Genomic DNA, 18,621 nt, shown 5'->3' with positions numbered 1-18,621 from the left:
GACATTAATTGCACTTCGTGTTTTGCACATAAATATTGTTGAGATCACCAAGTGTCTATTGGCTCCAAGCTACAACATCACAGCATGCCCCAGTGGCCTATGTTCACATGGATTTCAGATTCCATGAAGCTCTGTATATAAGCCTGAGAATTGCCTGTATATATCCCAGTTCATATAAGCTTGCTTGTTCTTTTTATAAACATGAACTGCCATTCCACTTCTATCTTTTACAGCATTTCCCAGTTTTAACTGAGGAGAAAAGCATATAATCAAGTTCTAACTCCGTGGCAGTAGGATTAATAATTATAGGGTTATGCAACATTAACAATAGTGGTACAAGCAGAGTGGCTATGTTAAATTTTAACAGCATTAAAAAAAGAGGGGAAGAAAGAGATTGAGAAAATTTCAGTTCCCTTCTCTATCACGTGTTTTTGTCATCATCTTGGTTTTTCTATATTTAATATAATAGAAGAAATCCTCTGCAAGTAATCTAAGAGGATGGCTAACAAATGTTCCAGTTTCATGTTATGATAAATAGGTAAATCCAGTGTGTACACCCCAACTCAAGACAAAATGTTTATTTAATTACTTGTAATGAACTTGCATATTTTTCGAGAATGTTTATTGAGATGGGGTAAGTTAGCATACTGAAGAAAAATCAAATTAATTAAGCTTTCTGGAAGGTGTTATTTTGAATAATTAGATGCAAATATATTTCTTTAAATATGCATGTCATTTTCACAAACAAAGCACAAATTATACACTGTAATATTGCCCATATACTAAGGAATACTTGATAATTTGACTGTTATAATTTTAAATCCACTATTCATCTTTAATTTGGGCAGAGTAACAGCAATTAACCTTGCAATCAATTATATTGTCATACTCCATTATTCTGCTAAGTAGATTCATTCCTAGGCAAGCAAGTTTCATGTGAGGAACTAAAAGTTATAACTGTGACTTTTTGTAATCCCTCGAGCATATAACAACAAAAAATGATGTTGATTTGGAATATCACAGAATCATAGAATTGTTTGGGTTGGAAGGGACCTTACAGAGGTCCCGACTCCCTGCCAGGGGCAGGGACACCTCCCACAACCAGGTTGCTCGCAGTCCCATCCAGCCTGGCCTTAATATATACTGAGGATTAGCTACTGTTACTTTCTACTGTTCTGAAATAGATCTATTTTATTTTTTATTGCTAAACAAAAATGAGTAATTTTTAAATTGCTATAGACTGAATTTGAAGCATGACCACAACACAGATGACTGACCTCTTCAAAGACTTGGTTGTACTTTAAAGGAATCATATTAAAATATAATTGAGATTATAACAAAAAGAAAAATTCTCAAGGGACATCTAGATTACATCCACTGCAGTGTACTGTAATGTAGAGCTGAATGGCAGGATAAGATGCTTCTTGCATTCACAGTATATATACAACTCCCACTGAAACTTCCTGATCTCTCTCTAATACAAAAGATTAGAAGGGGTCTTCAACAGCAGACTACTTTCCACACCCTATACTTCCCACCTGTGTAACAAGGTGTGTGTGTGTGTGTGTGTGTTTAAAACTTATTCCTATACTCTACCGGAGTATAGGAGGAAGAGATTACTTTGCAGCTGCTTAAGTGCCTCTTTGCCAACAGTGATATACTTGGTTTAGAGGGATATGACAAGGACGAAATCAAGGACAACTGTAATCTAACTCCATTACACCCACCTAGGCTGGAAGAGTTCGGGAATTTAAATTTGGTGTTGATCTTCAGCTTCACTTTCTACTGTGAAGTGAATCATCACAAAATAAGCTAAACACCAAACTTTGAAAAGTAGAAACTGTTTTTCATTGGGTTACAAGAAGACAGTGTTCTCTTTATAGCTTTACTTACACGTACCTTTCCTACGTAAAGGATGTGCTAGTAAAACATACATGGCATTCTATCTAAACGTATTAGTTTTACATTGTGTTTTCCCCCACATTTCAAAAATTTCTAAACTCTAGAGCAGTCATTTTCAAAGGTAAACTGGTATTGGACTCAGTTCACTATTTGTAACTATGGAATATTTTGTGCAATGCTACAGAATATGTTCAGTCCAATGATTTGAGGTGAAATACTGCAAAAAGTCCCATCAAGTTACTGAATTTCCCTTCTTAATGTGGGCTTATGGGGTGGTGGGGGAAGCGTTATTGAATAGGAATATTGCATCTCTTGGTCAATATCTAAACATAACATTATTCAAATCTCCTTTGCCAACATACATAAAATAGTATGCATCTCAAATGATAGTAGGATCTATTGATACTGAGATCAGAGCAATATGTATATTAATCAATAAATAACTTCCTTACAAGATTTACATCTCAGTGAAAGCAGGAAAAGCTGATTAATTAAATTGTGTTTGTCACAAGAAAAGCCCCCAGATTATCAATGGCAATGTACTATGATTCTCAGAGTTCAATTGTATTTTTTATCTTGCTAGTTGTATCTTATTTTACTATTTGTTCTCGGATGTTAAAAACACTCTGTTGGAAGCAGTTCAAAAATACATTGTTGGAAAATTGTTAATGCTCTAGTCATACAATGTCATTTTGAAGCTCCCTGGGAATTTAGATTTGCACAGCTTATTAGGATATGACCTTTCCCTTGATTTTTTATTTTAAGATCAAGTTAACATGAAATTTCCCCAGTGGGAGTTGCTGTGTTTCCTTCACAGATAAGGAAAAGAGCAATGGCAACTCTGTATAGAGAGGACTTTCATACATTTCTACAGTACGGACAACTTTGTGGTCTTGACAAACATCCAATGCATTCCTAGAGGTTGAGAGGAAAGTCATGCGGTACATTAACTAAAAAAAAAAAAAAAAAAAAAAAAAAAAAAAAGAAACATAACAAAGGTATTTCCCTGAATCTTTCACCTATTTTTTTTTTTTTTTTTTTCTACAATGCCATTGGAGATTAAACTTTGAGGAATTTTTACGTCTTACCATCTCCCTGTATTCAGAGGATCAGGGTAGCACTGGCTGTGAGATAGTGGTTTGTTTCTGGAACACATTCAAGTTCCTTTGGGTGAGCAATCACTATCTCTACAGCACTCTTTTTTCTTGGTGATTCTGGTCTTGTCTCACAAATTCATACACTTCAGCATTTCCATGCTTATTATATTGGCATAAGTTTTTCCTGGGATCCTCATGAAGCTGACCAGAAAGCAGGAGGCTGGAAATTTTTTTCTCAACAGCTTCCTTTGTGGCACAAATGCAGAATGGCTAACAAGAATAATACCTCTGGATTTCCTTGGTAATCAGTAAGTGATGTTCCTCTAGAGACTGCCTCAAAACAGCTAAAATAGTCTCTTACTCTGAGTTGTTCTGTAGATGAGCTCTGGCTCTCTCCTTCAGCCTGTGATAGAAGCAGATTACCAACTACCAATAACAAACACTGTTTAAATTATTAAAAATGTTTACTGTATATAAGACATACATTTGACATTTCTTAGCCTATATCACACTGTGTTGATGAAGCCTACAGAGATAATTAGTTAAATAATTATAAATTGAATGACGCTTCCTATACTTGAACATTTTCTACTGGCCAAGACTGCAAAAAATAACAGCTTTCAAAAAGCTTTTATCCAGAAGAGGATAATTTGCTCACTAAGAGTAAAATAGGCAAAGACATGGCTAAAAAGAATATTTTGCTCTTTTGATATTCAGGGTAAAATTTTTACACATTAAGCCTTTTCTAATGCAAATATGTTTGGTCAACTACAGGTATATTAATACAAAATGAAACTGTGAGGAAATAAAGTTTATTTATTATTCTTTATTATTTTTATCCTTTAGCTTTTCATATAAGTCTGCTGACCTAGTACTTGGATAAGCATTGTGCATATGATGTTCTTATAATAATGCCATATTATAACATAATGTAATGTAGTCTAATATAAATTCATCGTGATCATATTTGAATGTGATAGCAATGACAAGGCCACCAAAACCCATAAAGATTCAGATTAGTCCTAACTGTTTTAATCTGTAAGGAAGTTCTTCTTAGAGAAAATGAATTTAGACAAAACTTGAAATACTGTCTGCAACTCATAGCAGTGATGCACAGTCTGCTGTAATTTCAGCATACGATCAAAGTGCAGTCCTTTAAGTGTTCCTGCAACAGCGGTTAGTTAACAAGGCAATGTCCCCATTAGTTAAATTTGCATTTCAAGAAGCAGCCCTTCCTCTTTCAATGACGGACAAGAGGTATTGGTTTACTACTCTAACAAGCAAGTAGCAGACAGTCTTAAAAACATTTTAGATTATATGCAGACTGTGGGAGTTAATTTGCAATTGATGCAAGGCTAATCTGCCTCTCTTGGGTAAGTACAAAGTCATTATCTACATTACTGGTTAAAGACCTCCATGAAGCGTATGTATCTGACAAAGAGAGTAAACAAATCCAAATTGTTGAGATTTACTGCATAGAGCTGTAGAGTACGCTGATAAAACTTTTCTGCAAACAAATCCACAGTTTTTAGAAAAATGCAAATAACATAAAAAATACAAGCTGAGAAGTGCAAATTTACAGGATGAAATCTGTTGGCTAACCTAACTTCTAATAGAAGAGTGTATCAGCAGGCACCTTTGAAAAGTGATTCAACAGAAATCGCCTATCTTTTTCTATTCTGGTGACACAGAGTCTCAATGCAGATGCCTAGCGTAGGCACCAGAAGTTTATTTACAGAGGGCAGGACTGAACATTTCATGTGAACACATTCAGAGCATGATAAAGAGCTTTGTTTCCCATTAGTAATTTAAAGAATTGTGATTTGGTACTCCCAACACACCTATAATTGAATTCCTCAGTCATAAAATCACTGGTGCCAAACAAGTTCAGTTATCTTTTATCAAGCCTCTTTTTTCTTGTCATTTGTTAACATATTTATTATGGAACTTTTCTTGTTTTTATAGATACATTTGCTTTAGTTATAAATTAACCCTGAAATTTACTCTACCAGAGGCCACAATCTGCAGCTTTTTTGTTCTCTTGAAAAAGCTTCAGGCTTTATGAATTTATTATTTGGAACTATTTTGTATAACAATTGGTGGTTCAAATACAGAGGAAAAGAAATTTCAAAAGACTGAAAAAGTAATTAAGAATAAACTGAAAACATTTATCTGTTTTTCTATGCCTTCTTCTCCAGAAGTCATGATTAATTTACCAAAAGGGAACATATCTGACCATGGGATTTCTGGTGCTGCCAGTTCCCTGTGGTAATGCTAAGATACAGTCTCTCATTGTGAAACGTCTTTCTAAGAAGTTCCATATTTCAGTCACTTCAGAAGATGGCAAGCAGATCCTAAAAGTACTCAGAATTTAGATTCAATTGCAATTTGAACCATATTACGAAAGCATTAATAGGTATTTAACTGTGATTTAAATAATGACTTTTAAGATACTAATTTCTCATTGATAAATGTAATCCCAAAGAAAGAAGACTGATAACACTTGCTGTTCCCTAATGTGTGCCTTTATTGGTCCTTCTCTATTCACTCCCAATAGCTTTTGAAAACACTGGCTTATTTCAGTCAGAATGACTCCAAGGTAGAGGGGTTTTATCAAAACATGCCTAAATTGTTGTTAGCATCACCACTTAGAGATCAACAGTTTGAGCTCACCCTGTAATAAGGAGCAGAAAATCCAAGTGAAAAATCCATAAAAAAAACATATCCACAGGAAGTTAATTTCATTGATTCTACTGTTCAAAGAACATATTGTATAAGAATTTGAAGGAATAATACTCTTTTAACAGTCAGAATAATGCACATAGTATTTCCTTTATTTTCCTTCTGTGCTACTCTTACCTTCATTACAAATCACTTGAAGAATTTGATTTGACATAAACACACCAGATATCCTTTTTTTTTTTTTTTTTTTAAATTATTTTAGCGCATTTTAATTTTTAATTGATACACTTTGGAAAATCTTCGTGACAGCAGCAGTTTGAAAAAATATGACTTCAAGATTCAGAAAACAGAAAATGATCTTTGGGAACTTTGCATTTCTGGATTACTCTTCCTGATCCAGTTTAGACTGGCTGTGGTCATGCTGCTGCGTATACTGCATGTAACAGGATAGTGACTTAATCCAGTTTGTGGTGGGTTAAAAACAGCACTGGCTTGTTTTTAAAAGTTACTTTCAAAATTACTCTCTAATTAAGAATAATGCTGAGTAACCCTGGGGTATTTTTCTGTGTAAACAGTTTTCATGCAGCGCTTCCCCACCCCCTACATCTCCAGTCACCCATATTTAAGACAATGTTAAGGCCTAAAATTTTCTACTTGCTATTCTTAAGATTTAAAGTCATTTATTTGAAGTTAAATTATATTTTTCATCTTACTTTGTGCTTTCTGTCTCTGTTTATAATATTTTTATTAGTAAGCTATAGAAATATTTTTGAAGAGTACTATGCTAACTTACTCTGTATTTCTTCTGGAACAGTTTTTCTTTTTAATTACCTATAGTAGTTCCTTGCCATATCTTTGTTATATCTTAATAAAATATGCTATCTTCTGCTCCTTTAACTGAATCAACAGTGACATTGTTAAAATCCTTTAAACTATCAAAATATTTATCAGCTTTTAAAATAGAAATTAAATTTAAAATAGTGGCCACATTGTCAAATATTTTAGATCTTAAATGTTAACTCTTAAGACGTGTTCATCTTGTTCAGATTTTACCATTCTGTGCTTTCTATTTAATAATAATAATAAAACCTTGGCTGTCATTTACTGATACTAATGGGGAAAATAAAGTGGTCTGATTTGATTCTAATATTCATTTGTAATCTTATTCAAATCAATGAGATGATGAGTGTAAAGGTCAGATTGCATTGACTACCCTGAAGGATCAGACCCATAAAGTTATACACAAGTAGAACCATCTACTCTCACACCTTGTGTACACATTTCATAACTTTGTTTGCACTGTGTACTTTCACTTGAGCCAAAAGGAATTTTCAGAGCAAACAGGTTGTAATGTATTCTCTAAAGGTGAGTTAGTGTGTTAATTATCTGTAATTCCTGGAATGGACAGTAGGACATAATTTTATTTTTGTTTAATTTTCATATTTTCCAGAGTATAAAATGACCATGTCATATAAACACATTTTAGTAACATCTGCTCAGGACAGATACCTAAGATGTATATGTATAGAGAGAACTCTGTCATCATGCAAAACAAGCTCTGCTAACAGCCTGACCTTTCACTGGGGGTTAGAAAAAAACTTTGGGAGTATTTTTTTAAAAGAGTTTAGGCTTTATGTCGTATGCTCTTTCATTCATATTACAGCCCAACAGACATACAACATAAAATAAATAGAATACAGATTTTCTTTACATAAATGCCAATGGTCTACTACCTCTATTTTTCCAGGTATTCAACTCCTATTTCTTCTTTGTAAGTTTGCAAACTTATGGCGAAAGATCTCCAATTTATGATTTATTAATTTTTAGGGCTAAAAATCTATGAATGGAACATCAAATACAGCTCATCTTGGTCTGTTGGCAGGAAGAAACTTAAAAGGTAATTATAACAAATTGAGAGACATTTAGTTTCAGCTATACTAATAAACTGAAGAGTACCAGGATGCTCACTCTGGCTGTATTTGTCTCTTCATTGTCAAAATGGGGTGGCCTCACTTAAAGTCCTATTGTTCAAAGGGTAGTCCTGTTGTTCAAAGTTACCAAAACTCCCCCATTATCTGACATTATTGTGTCACTTCTGATAAAAAATAGGTTCTCTAGTCCCATTTTTTGATGTTTATCTGAAAACTTCCTATTGGTTTGGTTCTCGTTAGCTGATCCTATGGATAGGTAGATCCAAGGTAATTAGAGATTGCTTCTGTTTGATTGGGTATTTGTTTTGGATATTTTGCCCTTTGCTTGATAAAGCAAAAAGAGAAGCTCATTTTTATGAATCATTATCCATCGGGCTTCCATAATGCTTAAGAGTTAGTACATGTATTCTGAGAACTAATAGTACAGAAATTTAAGGAAACAAAAGAGGAAATGCAGTCCAAGACCTTCAAACAAAGAGAGCTCTCTTGAACAGGGACTTATTTTTGTGTTTGGCATCTTAGACTTGTCATTTTCTACATGGAAAAAAGGTGAAAAGGGTACCTTAGAAAATCAGGCACCAAAATCTGCTACATGGGGTTCTGTAGCTCCTCTAGAAAGCTTTAGAGCTGTGCAGATTGAAAAGGATTAAAAAGTCTCTGCCTTCTTTTAAGTCACTTGTCCATGCTCACTCTCAAAGTGTTTCTTGAAAGCACTTGAATTACTGTTGGCTGAGCTATAACTGGACCAGGGACAATTCTGATAATTTAGCCACTTAACTATCCACTTCCTGAGCCTGTGCACAAGTTATGGCATCTCTTAATTTAATAGTATGGATCTAGCCTTTGAGTTCATTTAGACTTCTCTGAGTCCAGGGAGTACAAATGCCTTTTTTCTTTTTTCTTTTTTTTTTTTCCCCCATTCAAATTCATTGTGTAATTTAATTTTTTATCAGAGTTTTTCCTAAATGTGGTGCTACTATCTGCCTGCGAGCTGGCAACGTGTGTAGTAGTCTTAGCTTTCAGGAAGGGGAAGCATACAATTCTGAAGGCACTCAGCGTCAGTGTGAATGTGAATAACCCTCTAGAACTCTCATAAATCTCACCAAATATGCATTTCCTTTGTACACCCTTTTATTGAGCACTAACATAAAATGTATTGAACTATTTTTCCCAAACTGGCGTTTCATTCCAGCAAAACATTGTGTCTGTGCCAGAAGGAAATGGCAGAGAGGGAAAGTTCTAAAATACAAGCTACTTTCTTCATCCTCACAGACAAAATGAGTAAAATTATCAATTTCCTGTAATTACCATCTAACAGAAGCATTTACCTATCTATCTTAATGTCATATGAAAGCATAAGAAATATTTTGCTGCTTCAAAAATCTACAATATAAATTGGCAATATTACAGCAGGAAACTGCTTATTATTTACCCCATCAGATTCTCCTGCTCTGAGAAGAGGTAACAACATATACTGGATACAATAGCCCCCCGAAATCACCCCTAGTTACTATGAGCTAAAACAATCCTATAGTTGTAGAACTAAAATCCCCTGTTGTAGTTGTAGAAGAAAACTGACTATTCTTCAAATGGACTGGACATCCTCAAAGGGCATATGGGAACCTGTTAATGAATAAACGGTTGCAGAAGATGAAGGCAGAAACATCCTGGGGAGTCTGCCATTATCTCTTCCCAATATAAAACTCATCTTTTCCAGATATTTTCCTTTTTATTTATTTTTTTTCCTCCTCTTTTCCCCCCAATTCAATTTCAGAAAGTCTCACCCAGAAGATGCCATCTTTGAGTTATACAACTCTTTATATGACATACTGGAATCAGAAAACAGTTTTGCTCAGTATTTTGCCCACATTGTCTTAATTTAATTTCCATATTAGCTGTTAAATGAGTGCGCTATAAATCTTGCAGTTTCAAACTCCAAAGAATTCCTTTCTCCTATAGAGTAAATGCCAGGTATAGTCACTACAATCATTAGCCCTTCCTAGACTAATTGTCAGGGAAGTGGCAACCATATCTGAATGAATTTCTTCTTCCTCCTTGTTTTTTTTTGCTTTCCTTCAAGGACAATGAATGTTTTTCTGTACTTTGTCTCTCCCTCTTACATTGGGGCTCTCATGTTATTGACCTCAAACCTTTTCCTCCCTTTATTCTTCTCTTCAAAATGCAGATTTGGGGAGGAAATGGAGAGATGCCCCTACTATCTCCCACTGTTTTCATGTCTACCTTATTTTAAAAAATACATAATTATTATTTTTTAATTTTTTGTTTATATCCATTCATTCTGGCATTATAAAGAGATTCACAGTATAGTTGTTTCATCAGTGACAACAGAAAAGATACCCTCCTGTCTAAGGGTCAAGCTTCAGAAGAAATGTAGTATTGCCACATGCTCTATAACATTACACTACGCCTTCCTGTTAGTGGATAGGGGTGGAGACAGGAATCCGTTGCACAGCCTGCGTCAGAGAATGTAGTCACACTACAGTATATCAAATTTAGCGTATGTACAAGTTATTGTTATTCTAAACTTACCTCAGACTTCAGCAATATTCACTGCCTGTTCTCCTGTCCTTAGTGACAGGAAAGCTGTCACTTGTTGTTAGCATATCAGACAGTTCCTGTTCTCAAAGGAGTAATAAATAAGCCTAGATTTAAAAAACAGAACTTGGGCAGAAAAAGAACAATGAGTAGGATGCCAAAATACAGTGAAAGACCACTTTATGGCATTGTCAGCATATCTCAAACCAAGAAAAGCTGAAAATCTCATAAGAGACTAGAGAGAATTCAAGATCAAGAAGGTTCCGACAATAAATTTTAAACTTTGAGAAAGAAATTCAAACATCTATATTGTTAAAGAATTTCCCTGCTTTTTAATATCTTATTTGGCAAACATCAAGAAAGCTAAACTAATCAAGCAAAAGGACAAAGTCTTAGCCAATATTCTCACTGCCTTCCTTTAATTAAATAAATAAATAAATTATTTAATTTCCTTTCCTAACATTCATTATGGACAGCTTTTTCACTTTTCCTCAACTCTCTTCTCTTCTGGGCCCACATTGGCCTTACATCCCCATCTTAGTCCCCCACTGCACTGATACTAAAATGTACTGCCCAGCAGTAGCCGCTATTGCAGTTCTTCTACCTGCTCCACTGTACCACAGAGTCAGTGCCTTAATCTCACATGTCATTGCATAAATGTTGCTGTGGATAGTTTTGTTTGCAAAGCAGAACACTTTGTTGATAATATTGTTTCTTATTTAAAAAAAAAAAGAAGAGAGAAAAAGATACAGAGTGTACAGGGTATTTTACTGGGTTTTCATTTGATCTCCCACCTACTTAACAGTGGCACCCTGATGACCCAAAAAAGAATGGAAAGTGCACATGACTTCCACATCCTCAGTACTACGTCACAAAAAGATGAAACAGCATATTATGTACAATGCAGAGGACTTGCATAAAAACGTCTTAACAAAACTGTGACTCCTTAAAAATTTGGCAGATTCTGTATTCCAATGCAGAGAACAGTGGAAACAATGGTAGACTGATAGACGCAGGCTCATTTCATAATGAGGCACTTACTATGCAGTATGACATCAGCATGCTTAATTGTTTTATATATACATATATATATATATATATATATATATATATATATATAAATTAAAACACCAAGATGTGTTTGTGGGAAAAGTGTATTTTTGGATTAAGACTTTCAATCCCAAAATTTTCAAGATGTGTCTGCAAGAAAATATCTTTACCAGGGGAAAAATAAGATCTTGATACAGAAGGGTTTTCTAGTACTTCTTCAAGAATTGTCAAGAATTCCTGCCTACATCAATTATGCTATAATCACTATTCCTTATGAAATCAGTAATCCTGATCTAAGAAAATTCTTTCCTTGAATCCAATTATCTGTCAGAAAGTAACTTCCATAACTTGATGTTTCATCCTATCTAGGCTGAGTAATAACCTGAACCCATGCGATGATTTTAAATGTGTATTCTATACAAGGTGCTGGACTCCTGTAAAAAACAAAACACTAAATGAGATATTGTGAACATAATTAACATCCGCCGCACCCAATTTAACTGGGTAAAGTTAGCCAGCCTGATCACATGAGGCAGACCCAGAGAACAAGTCTTTGGGCACTACCCAAAGGAAACTGTGCAAGGAACCCTCTGGGGTCTCTTATTCATCATGCCATGATGTTCTTCTCTGCATCACAAAAACAATTAACCACTTCAAGACTAGAAGCAAACTCCTATCATAACTAATACTCCAAGAAGCTTGAAAACTAGAACCAAGATCAACTGGAAAGATAAACATGGGAAGCAAGGGTAAAATTTGCTTGAATTTTTTAAGTGCACACATCACAATAACAAAAAAATGATCTAGGAACAAAAACTAAGCTTCCATAGTTTTTTGGGGAAGTTATTTTGCATTGTCTTAACCATGAGAAATGCTTTAAAACCACTGTCAAAAATCTGGAACCTTCAAAGTAAATTTTCAATGCCACTTTTTAAATTCCCTATTTTAATTTCAGTACCTGTGATAGTAACCTTTTGCAATACTGATGGCAATACTGATGTTGAAACTTACTCTACAGTTAATCACAACAATTCATACTTAGCTGAGATCCTTACTAAATAACCTTCTCCAGGCTAATTTAGCAATTCTGGCACTAACTCTGGAATGAATGTAAAAATAGAAAAAAATTAAAAAAAAATCCAGAAAAGAAATGACCCCCGCTTTTAAATAGTGCTGATTTCATTCAGAGAACTGATTTAATGCTAAATCCTTTTGTTCTAAGTATAGCTTAGTTTCATCTTGTTTATCATCTCAAACATCTTCAGCAACAGCTGGAAATTCTGAAAGTGAAAGCACATTTGCAGAACTTTTGTTTCCATCCTCTTTAATCATGTTCTGGGCAAAAACATCAAAAATCTACACTTTCTTATGAGTTTTACAATATGTTAGTCATTTGCCAAACTACTTTATGCTGACTGTTACTATGGGATATTTAAAATAAATAAAGTATTAGACTGCTACTCATAATATTTCTAATAATTTAAAAATCATACATATTAACATGTCTTAATGCACAAATCAGGCTTGTTAGATACGCATAGTTTAAATGCAAATGATGGCATCCAGGAGATAAAGACGAAACACAGTAGCAATCTAACAGAACTTAGTTCTCCAAGAAGCAATTCCATCCACTGTCAGTAGTTAACTTCAGCAGATTCTGAGGAACAGCTACATTGCTAGGTCAGTGAAATAACTTTGGTTCACATATCCAACAAGCTAGAAAGCAAACAACAGACATTTTCATTGTTCTGGAGGGAACGAGCTACTCAGCCTCTTCAAATTTTCTCATGATTCAATCAAATATGGTCCTGAATAAGGTTAGAGAAAACAGATAAAATTCTGTGCAAACAAAGCACCCTTTTGCCCTCCCGCACTGCCGTACTTACTTATCTACAGGTATCTCTGGGTGTAACTAGAAATAAAATTTGGCTTTATATTTTTCAAATTCTTAGGTAGGATTAGAAATCAATTTAGCAAGATACCACACTCTAACAAGCTTCTACTAAGCTTAAAAACTGAGATTTCACATAAAATTTTGTAGCTGAAATACCACGGTAGGGAAGAATGAACAGAAACTCCAAGTAAAACATATTCAAGATGAAAGGATAAACTCTTGAGTGTTATTTACTGTAGACATAAAGAAGTCAGAACCTAAACCTACCATGAGGAAATATGTGCGTTATGAAAGGCAGTAAATAGAAGTGGCTGCATTTTTCCACAAGCCCCCACATTAGATAGCACCACAAAGCACCAGGCCTAGGTAGTAAAACCTGTTTTTCTGACCACCCCTACTAGAAGATCTTGGTGTGAGTGTTAAAGCCTGTAATTAACATTTTTCTTTTCATAGTTCCTTTTTTTGGTGTAACAGATTGACTCTTTTGGTAGTCTGACATATGTTTCAAACCACCATGGTTGAGAAACATCAAAATATTCCCCTAGCATAAATATGAAGAACATATATCACTCTATTTGTATAGAGATAGCAACCTAAGCTGAAAGCCTCCCAAACTTCAGAATTGCTGCTGCACAACTGTGAATAGTTACAGCAGTTACACAACACCTCTGTTCAATAAATCTAAACAAACACACAAGTACTATGGACTTACAATGCAATATTATAACATAAAATCCTGTTTTATGCAATGTACTGTAATCACATCTTGTGTAAAAAGTTTAAGACCAGATCATAATTGGGCAGGGCTACTTTGTGCAAATATGAAATTCTCTGAAAAGTAATGTGCTTAAACTCAGTGGAAAAACACGAGACTCAATAAGAACATTTCCATCCCTCTCACTTATTCTATATAAGTATTACAGGACAGCTAAAACTGTACGCAAAATCACATGTTCAGAACTATAGAAATGCACACAGGTAAAGTCAGTTGAATTGTAGCCGGAAGTTCCCTATAAAAAAGGAATAGGATTCTGGCAGAAGGGAGTCTAAAATATGTCACAATCAAATTTGTGATAAAGAGGAAAGACACAATTCCCCCATGGAGATCATGGAATTATCATCACCAACGATCCGTAAAACAGCGTGAAGTTTCATGTTTTCCTCTCCTAATAGCTGTTACAAGACCTCAGACTAGAACACATGCCTAATTTGAGGGCCTGGAATAAACTAATCCCAACTGTAAAGTCTGTACCAAAATGTCACTATTTCACTTACAGTTAAAATACTTTAAGAAATCGATCATACAAATTCTAGAACAAAAGCAAGAGAAATATATCATTCCTGTTTTACTTACATTTCTTAAACCATTAAATAAAAAAAAAAAACACTAGGGTTTTTACTGCAATATATATTCACAGTTATTTTATTTCAGCCGTTTAGTCTCACTGGGAAAACAGAAACTCGTTTATAGAGTTGGGCCCTCTATGTTCTGTATACTAAAACCACCGACTTACTTCAGCAGTTGTAGCAAGCCGCATACAGGACATTTCAAACACTGTATGTAGATGGCAAACCTGACCCTACTGAAACATCAGAACCTCCACTGACTTAAACGAAGCTGGGACTTCTTTTCTAGCCTCTATGCATCTTCCAATAAACCGACGTGACCTTTTTTTGATACAGTGGAATGTTCTCTGTATTTCTCCGTTTGGATATTGTCCAATATTTATCATAGTGTTATCTCATGTTATATATAGATTTTCTACATCACTGAGATAAGCAGGAAGTCTTTCCATAACATAGGGTTAATACGTTACCTGCGCACACATATGCCCTCCAAGTATGTGCACAATACATATACATTCATCACGGCGTTCATCAAGCACACTTGTGCCTGAACATACATACAGAAAGCCACGTAAGCTTTGTGTTTTTTAAATTGCTAATTATCAACCAGCAGAGTAGACTTTGGGATTCATAGACTTGAATTCATAGACTTTGTCCTGAATGTGCAGACTGCATGGCATGAAGGTGATCTGCTTAGTCATGAGGGAAGGGGGTGGCTTATGCAAGTCCACAAAGCATCATCTGGTAGTTGATTCCAGAAACATACAACCTGGTTTTTGAGGTAGTTACCTATCTTCCTTCTTTCTAAGTAGGATTTCTTTTGCCTATTTACAGTGAAGGCCAGTGAAACAGCAATAGATAACAAGGTGCTGCTTGGAAATCTTTTGCTGAAAGTTACCACATTTGTTGTAACAAATATACCTTAGTTTTTTCCATTTGTAATGGAAATACAGTTTAGAATCTGTTACCAATGTAAGAATCTGTTACTGTTATGAGCATAAATTGAAACACTGAAAGTGTAAATTACAATTTTTGCATCAATCTCACTACTATATCGTGTCTCCATTGCAAATATGTAACTATTTGCATTCCTGTTTCATAGATCACATGGTATTAAGGACAGGGAAAACCTTTTTGTTTGACTGAGTACCAAATGGCCCAAACTTTGACCGGGCTGCTAGGCATTACTTCAATACAGGTAATTAAAAATATCTATATAGTTCATACATCACAAATCTTAATTGGAGAATGATGCAATTGTTTAGTTCAATTCAGTTCAAGCACTCAATTCCTGAGTGGTTCAGGAGTAGAGAAACAGACCAAATAATATGCTGGAAGGTGAGTTCAAAGGGGGAAGAAAGTTTGAGTGTGATCAAGTTGTCTTAAGTTCTGTGAAAGCTTTGAGATATGCAGACTACAGATTAGGCCTTGCCTTTTTTTTTCCCCTCCTGAATTAAAAAAAAAAAAAAAAAAGCAAAAGATTTAGTTTTATATTTGCCTTGTCGTGTGAGAGGAGTGAAAAATAACAACTTAAAAAGACAAACTATATTTCATTAAAAAAAAAAAAAAAAAGCAAAAAAACCCACACCACTCGGCCAGGGTGGTGGTGTGGAACTGGTGAGAGAAACGCAAGAAGTTTATCATTTAATGTAGGATTCAATTTATGTTTCATGCTCATGGGAATCTGAATATCTGAAGACAAATCTTACGGCTCTTTCATTTTTGTTCAGTCTTGGGAAAGCCTCTGCAGGCAAAAAAAGAGGTGGCAGTGGGGATTTCTTCCAAGTGATCCATAGCAGTTAAATTAAATCCTTAAGAACTGACCTGTTACTGGGAAATCCCAGCTTCTGTTTGTGGCATGGGTACGCAGGACTTGAATATACCAATGCTCTCTTGCTTTGTATTATTTCTAACTTTTTCTTTTGTCAGGCCACAAAAAGTTAACTGACACACAGTGAACACTTGCTGTAAAGTACATGAAAAATAGATCCCTAACATTAAAAAAATATAGATCATTATGGAAACACAGTACAGAGTAATTAGCACTCATCTAATATGATGCTAAGTTGGGACAGAGTCTGTTATTAAATAAGTCTACCAGTGATTTAAAAATGAAACTAATAACAACAACTAATGGAGAGTGTTGTGTCCATGACTTCAAAAGTACCCAGTGTAGAGAACTTATAATTGTATTTTAATTTCTCTTGAGTAACTGCACTGGAAACTGTTTTACTGTATGCCAGAAGATAGTATCGGGATAATTCTTGTGACAAAAAAAAAAAAAAAAAAAAAAAAGTAAAAATCCTCAAATTCCAAATATCAAATATGCATAACTAACAATTCACATTTAGGCTACAAAAACTGGCTAGTAAATATGTTTGATGCCACTCTGAACAGAACATACATGTAAAACAAAAAGGAAGCCTCAGAAATCAAGACGGAAAAAACCTATGATAGATACGTTTCATTATTTAATCCATCATTTCACAAGGCAGTTTTCTTTCTACTTTTAAACTTTTTCCTGCTTTTTCCGTATAACTTTCTTCAAAATTCATTTTATGAGCCACTGCTAGAAGTACTAAATTATAGTGCTAGTAATTGATGTGGGACCTAAATTTGTTTTATTGATTTAGAAATGGACTTATGGATGTCTCCAAAAATTCACAGAAAAGAGACGGACATAGGGAAAGCTAAAAGAGGCATAGCTTCAATGTTCATCAGCTAATTTCTAATATCTTGCCACCTTCATTTTTTTGTGATATTTCACTATATGAAATATAAATGCATTTCAGAGGAGAAAAAATTATTTGTGTAATGACCATATTGTAATGGAAGTTTCATTGAGTGCTGACGTGTAATAAGTTGTAAGGTCCAGGAACCTGACAGAGAGGCATTGCTAAGAAACACATACTATCTTTAGTTAGTTAATGAGATATTTTACAAAACTGATGCCTAAGAACATTCAAATTCAAGTACTGCCTGTGTAAAAAAAAAACCTTTGAATTACATTTATGATTGGTTATCATTCAAACTCCATGCCAATTACTTTTTCAATTTTCTCTCCCCTTGACAAGTTCATGCTTATATTGCACCACATGCCTTAACACACTGCTTAGACAGATTTCTTTTAATCTTATAATTAAATCTCTACACAATTTTTGAAGCTATTTTTTGTGACAGCCAAAAGAATAATGATGTCAAACACCACTTCACACAATAAATTTTGATATTAATGGGAGCACAACAGAGGAAAGTTCATTCCCATGGACAGCACTGAGTATCATATGTCATACATGGTGTACACTGGAAAATTTTAGTTAACTAGTAACAAACTATAGTAACGTTTTAAAAGCTAAATTACTGATTAAGTTATGGAATAGTTGCTACCAGAAATGTACATATTTATATATTTTTGTTTTGGCTACTCATTTTTAAGTGGAACGCTACAACCATGTTCCACAGCAAAAGCTTGTTCAGAGATGGGGCAGCAGGTCACAACTACCAGGCTAGCCCACAGCCTCAGGTATTTCGGGGAGAGCTGTAATCGATCCTTCTGATTTAAAGGAACCCAGAGCCCACAGCACGTGGAGAAATTGATAATTTCCTGAGCTTTCCATCAGAGCAAATACCAGTCTTACGTCACTGATTATTAATAAATACATCACTGTTAAGTCAGCATTGTATGGTCATGTGTACACAGTGCCGTGAAGTTACAACACCACAGGAACTTGCACTCTCCAGTTGTAGAATACCCTGGAGAGAAATGACACCAGGAAGATTACAAAATGCTCCTGCGAACCTGAGGCATGCCATCAAGACACAACACATTTCAACACAGCATCTCGGCTGTTGCAGGCTCAGGAAGGCTCCCTGACTTTCTGCGGTTGAGAAATAAATAATAAAAAGAAGAAAAACCCAAACCGCCAACCAACGCTCTTCATTCATTACGCGAACGGGGCCAGGTGAGCGCCAGCAGCTCCCCGGCCGCCCCGCTCTCCTCTCGCAGCACCGGGCTGCGCTCCGCCCGCGGTGCCTCCATCCCGGCGGGCAGCGGATGGCCCCCGAGCCCCCCCCGGGGGGGCGGCAGCCCCCAGACCCCAAACCCCAGCCCCCGGACCCCGAGCCCGGCCAGGCGCACCTGGAGCCCCGGCGCCGGGCTCCC

General features: G+C 35.4%; 1 protein-coding gene across 2 annotated transcripts in view; it reads right to left on the bottom strand.

The window, feature by feature from the left end:
• Positions 1 to 18,621, bottom strand: part of PPARG (peroxisome proliferator activated receptor gamma) — a 61,677-nt gene that overhangs the window by 42,532 nt on the left and 524 nt on the right. The window lies entirely within an intron of this gene.

The sequence above is a fragment of the Anas platyrhynchos genome, chromosome 13 (assembly GCF_047663525.1).
Source record: "Anas platyrhynchos isolate ZD024472 breed Pekin duck chromosome 13, IASCAAS_PekinDuck_T2T, whole genome shotgun sequence".
NCBI lineage: Eukaryota > Metazoa > Chordata > Aves > Anseriformes > Anatidae > Anas > Anas platyrhynchos.
This window is presented reverse-complemented; position numbering and strand designations above follow the sequence as displayed.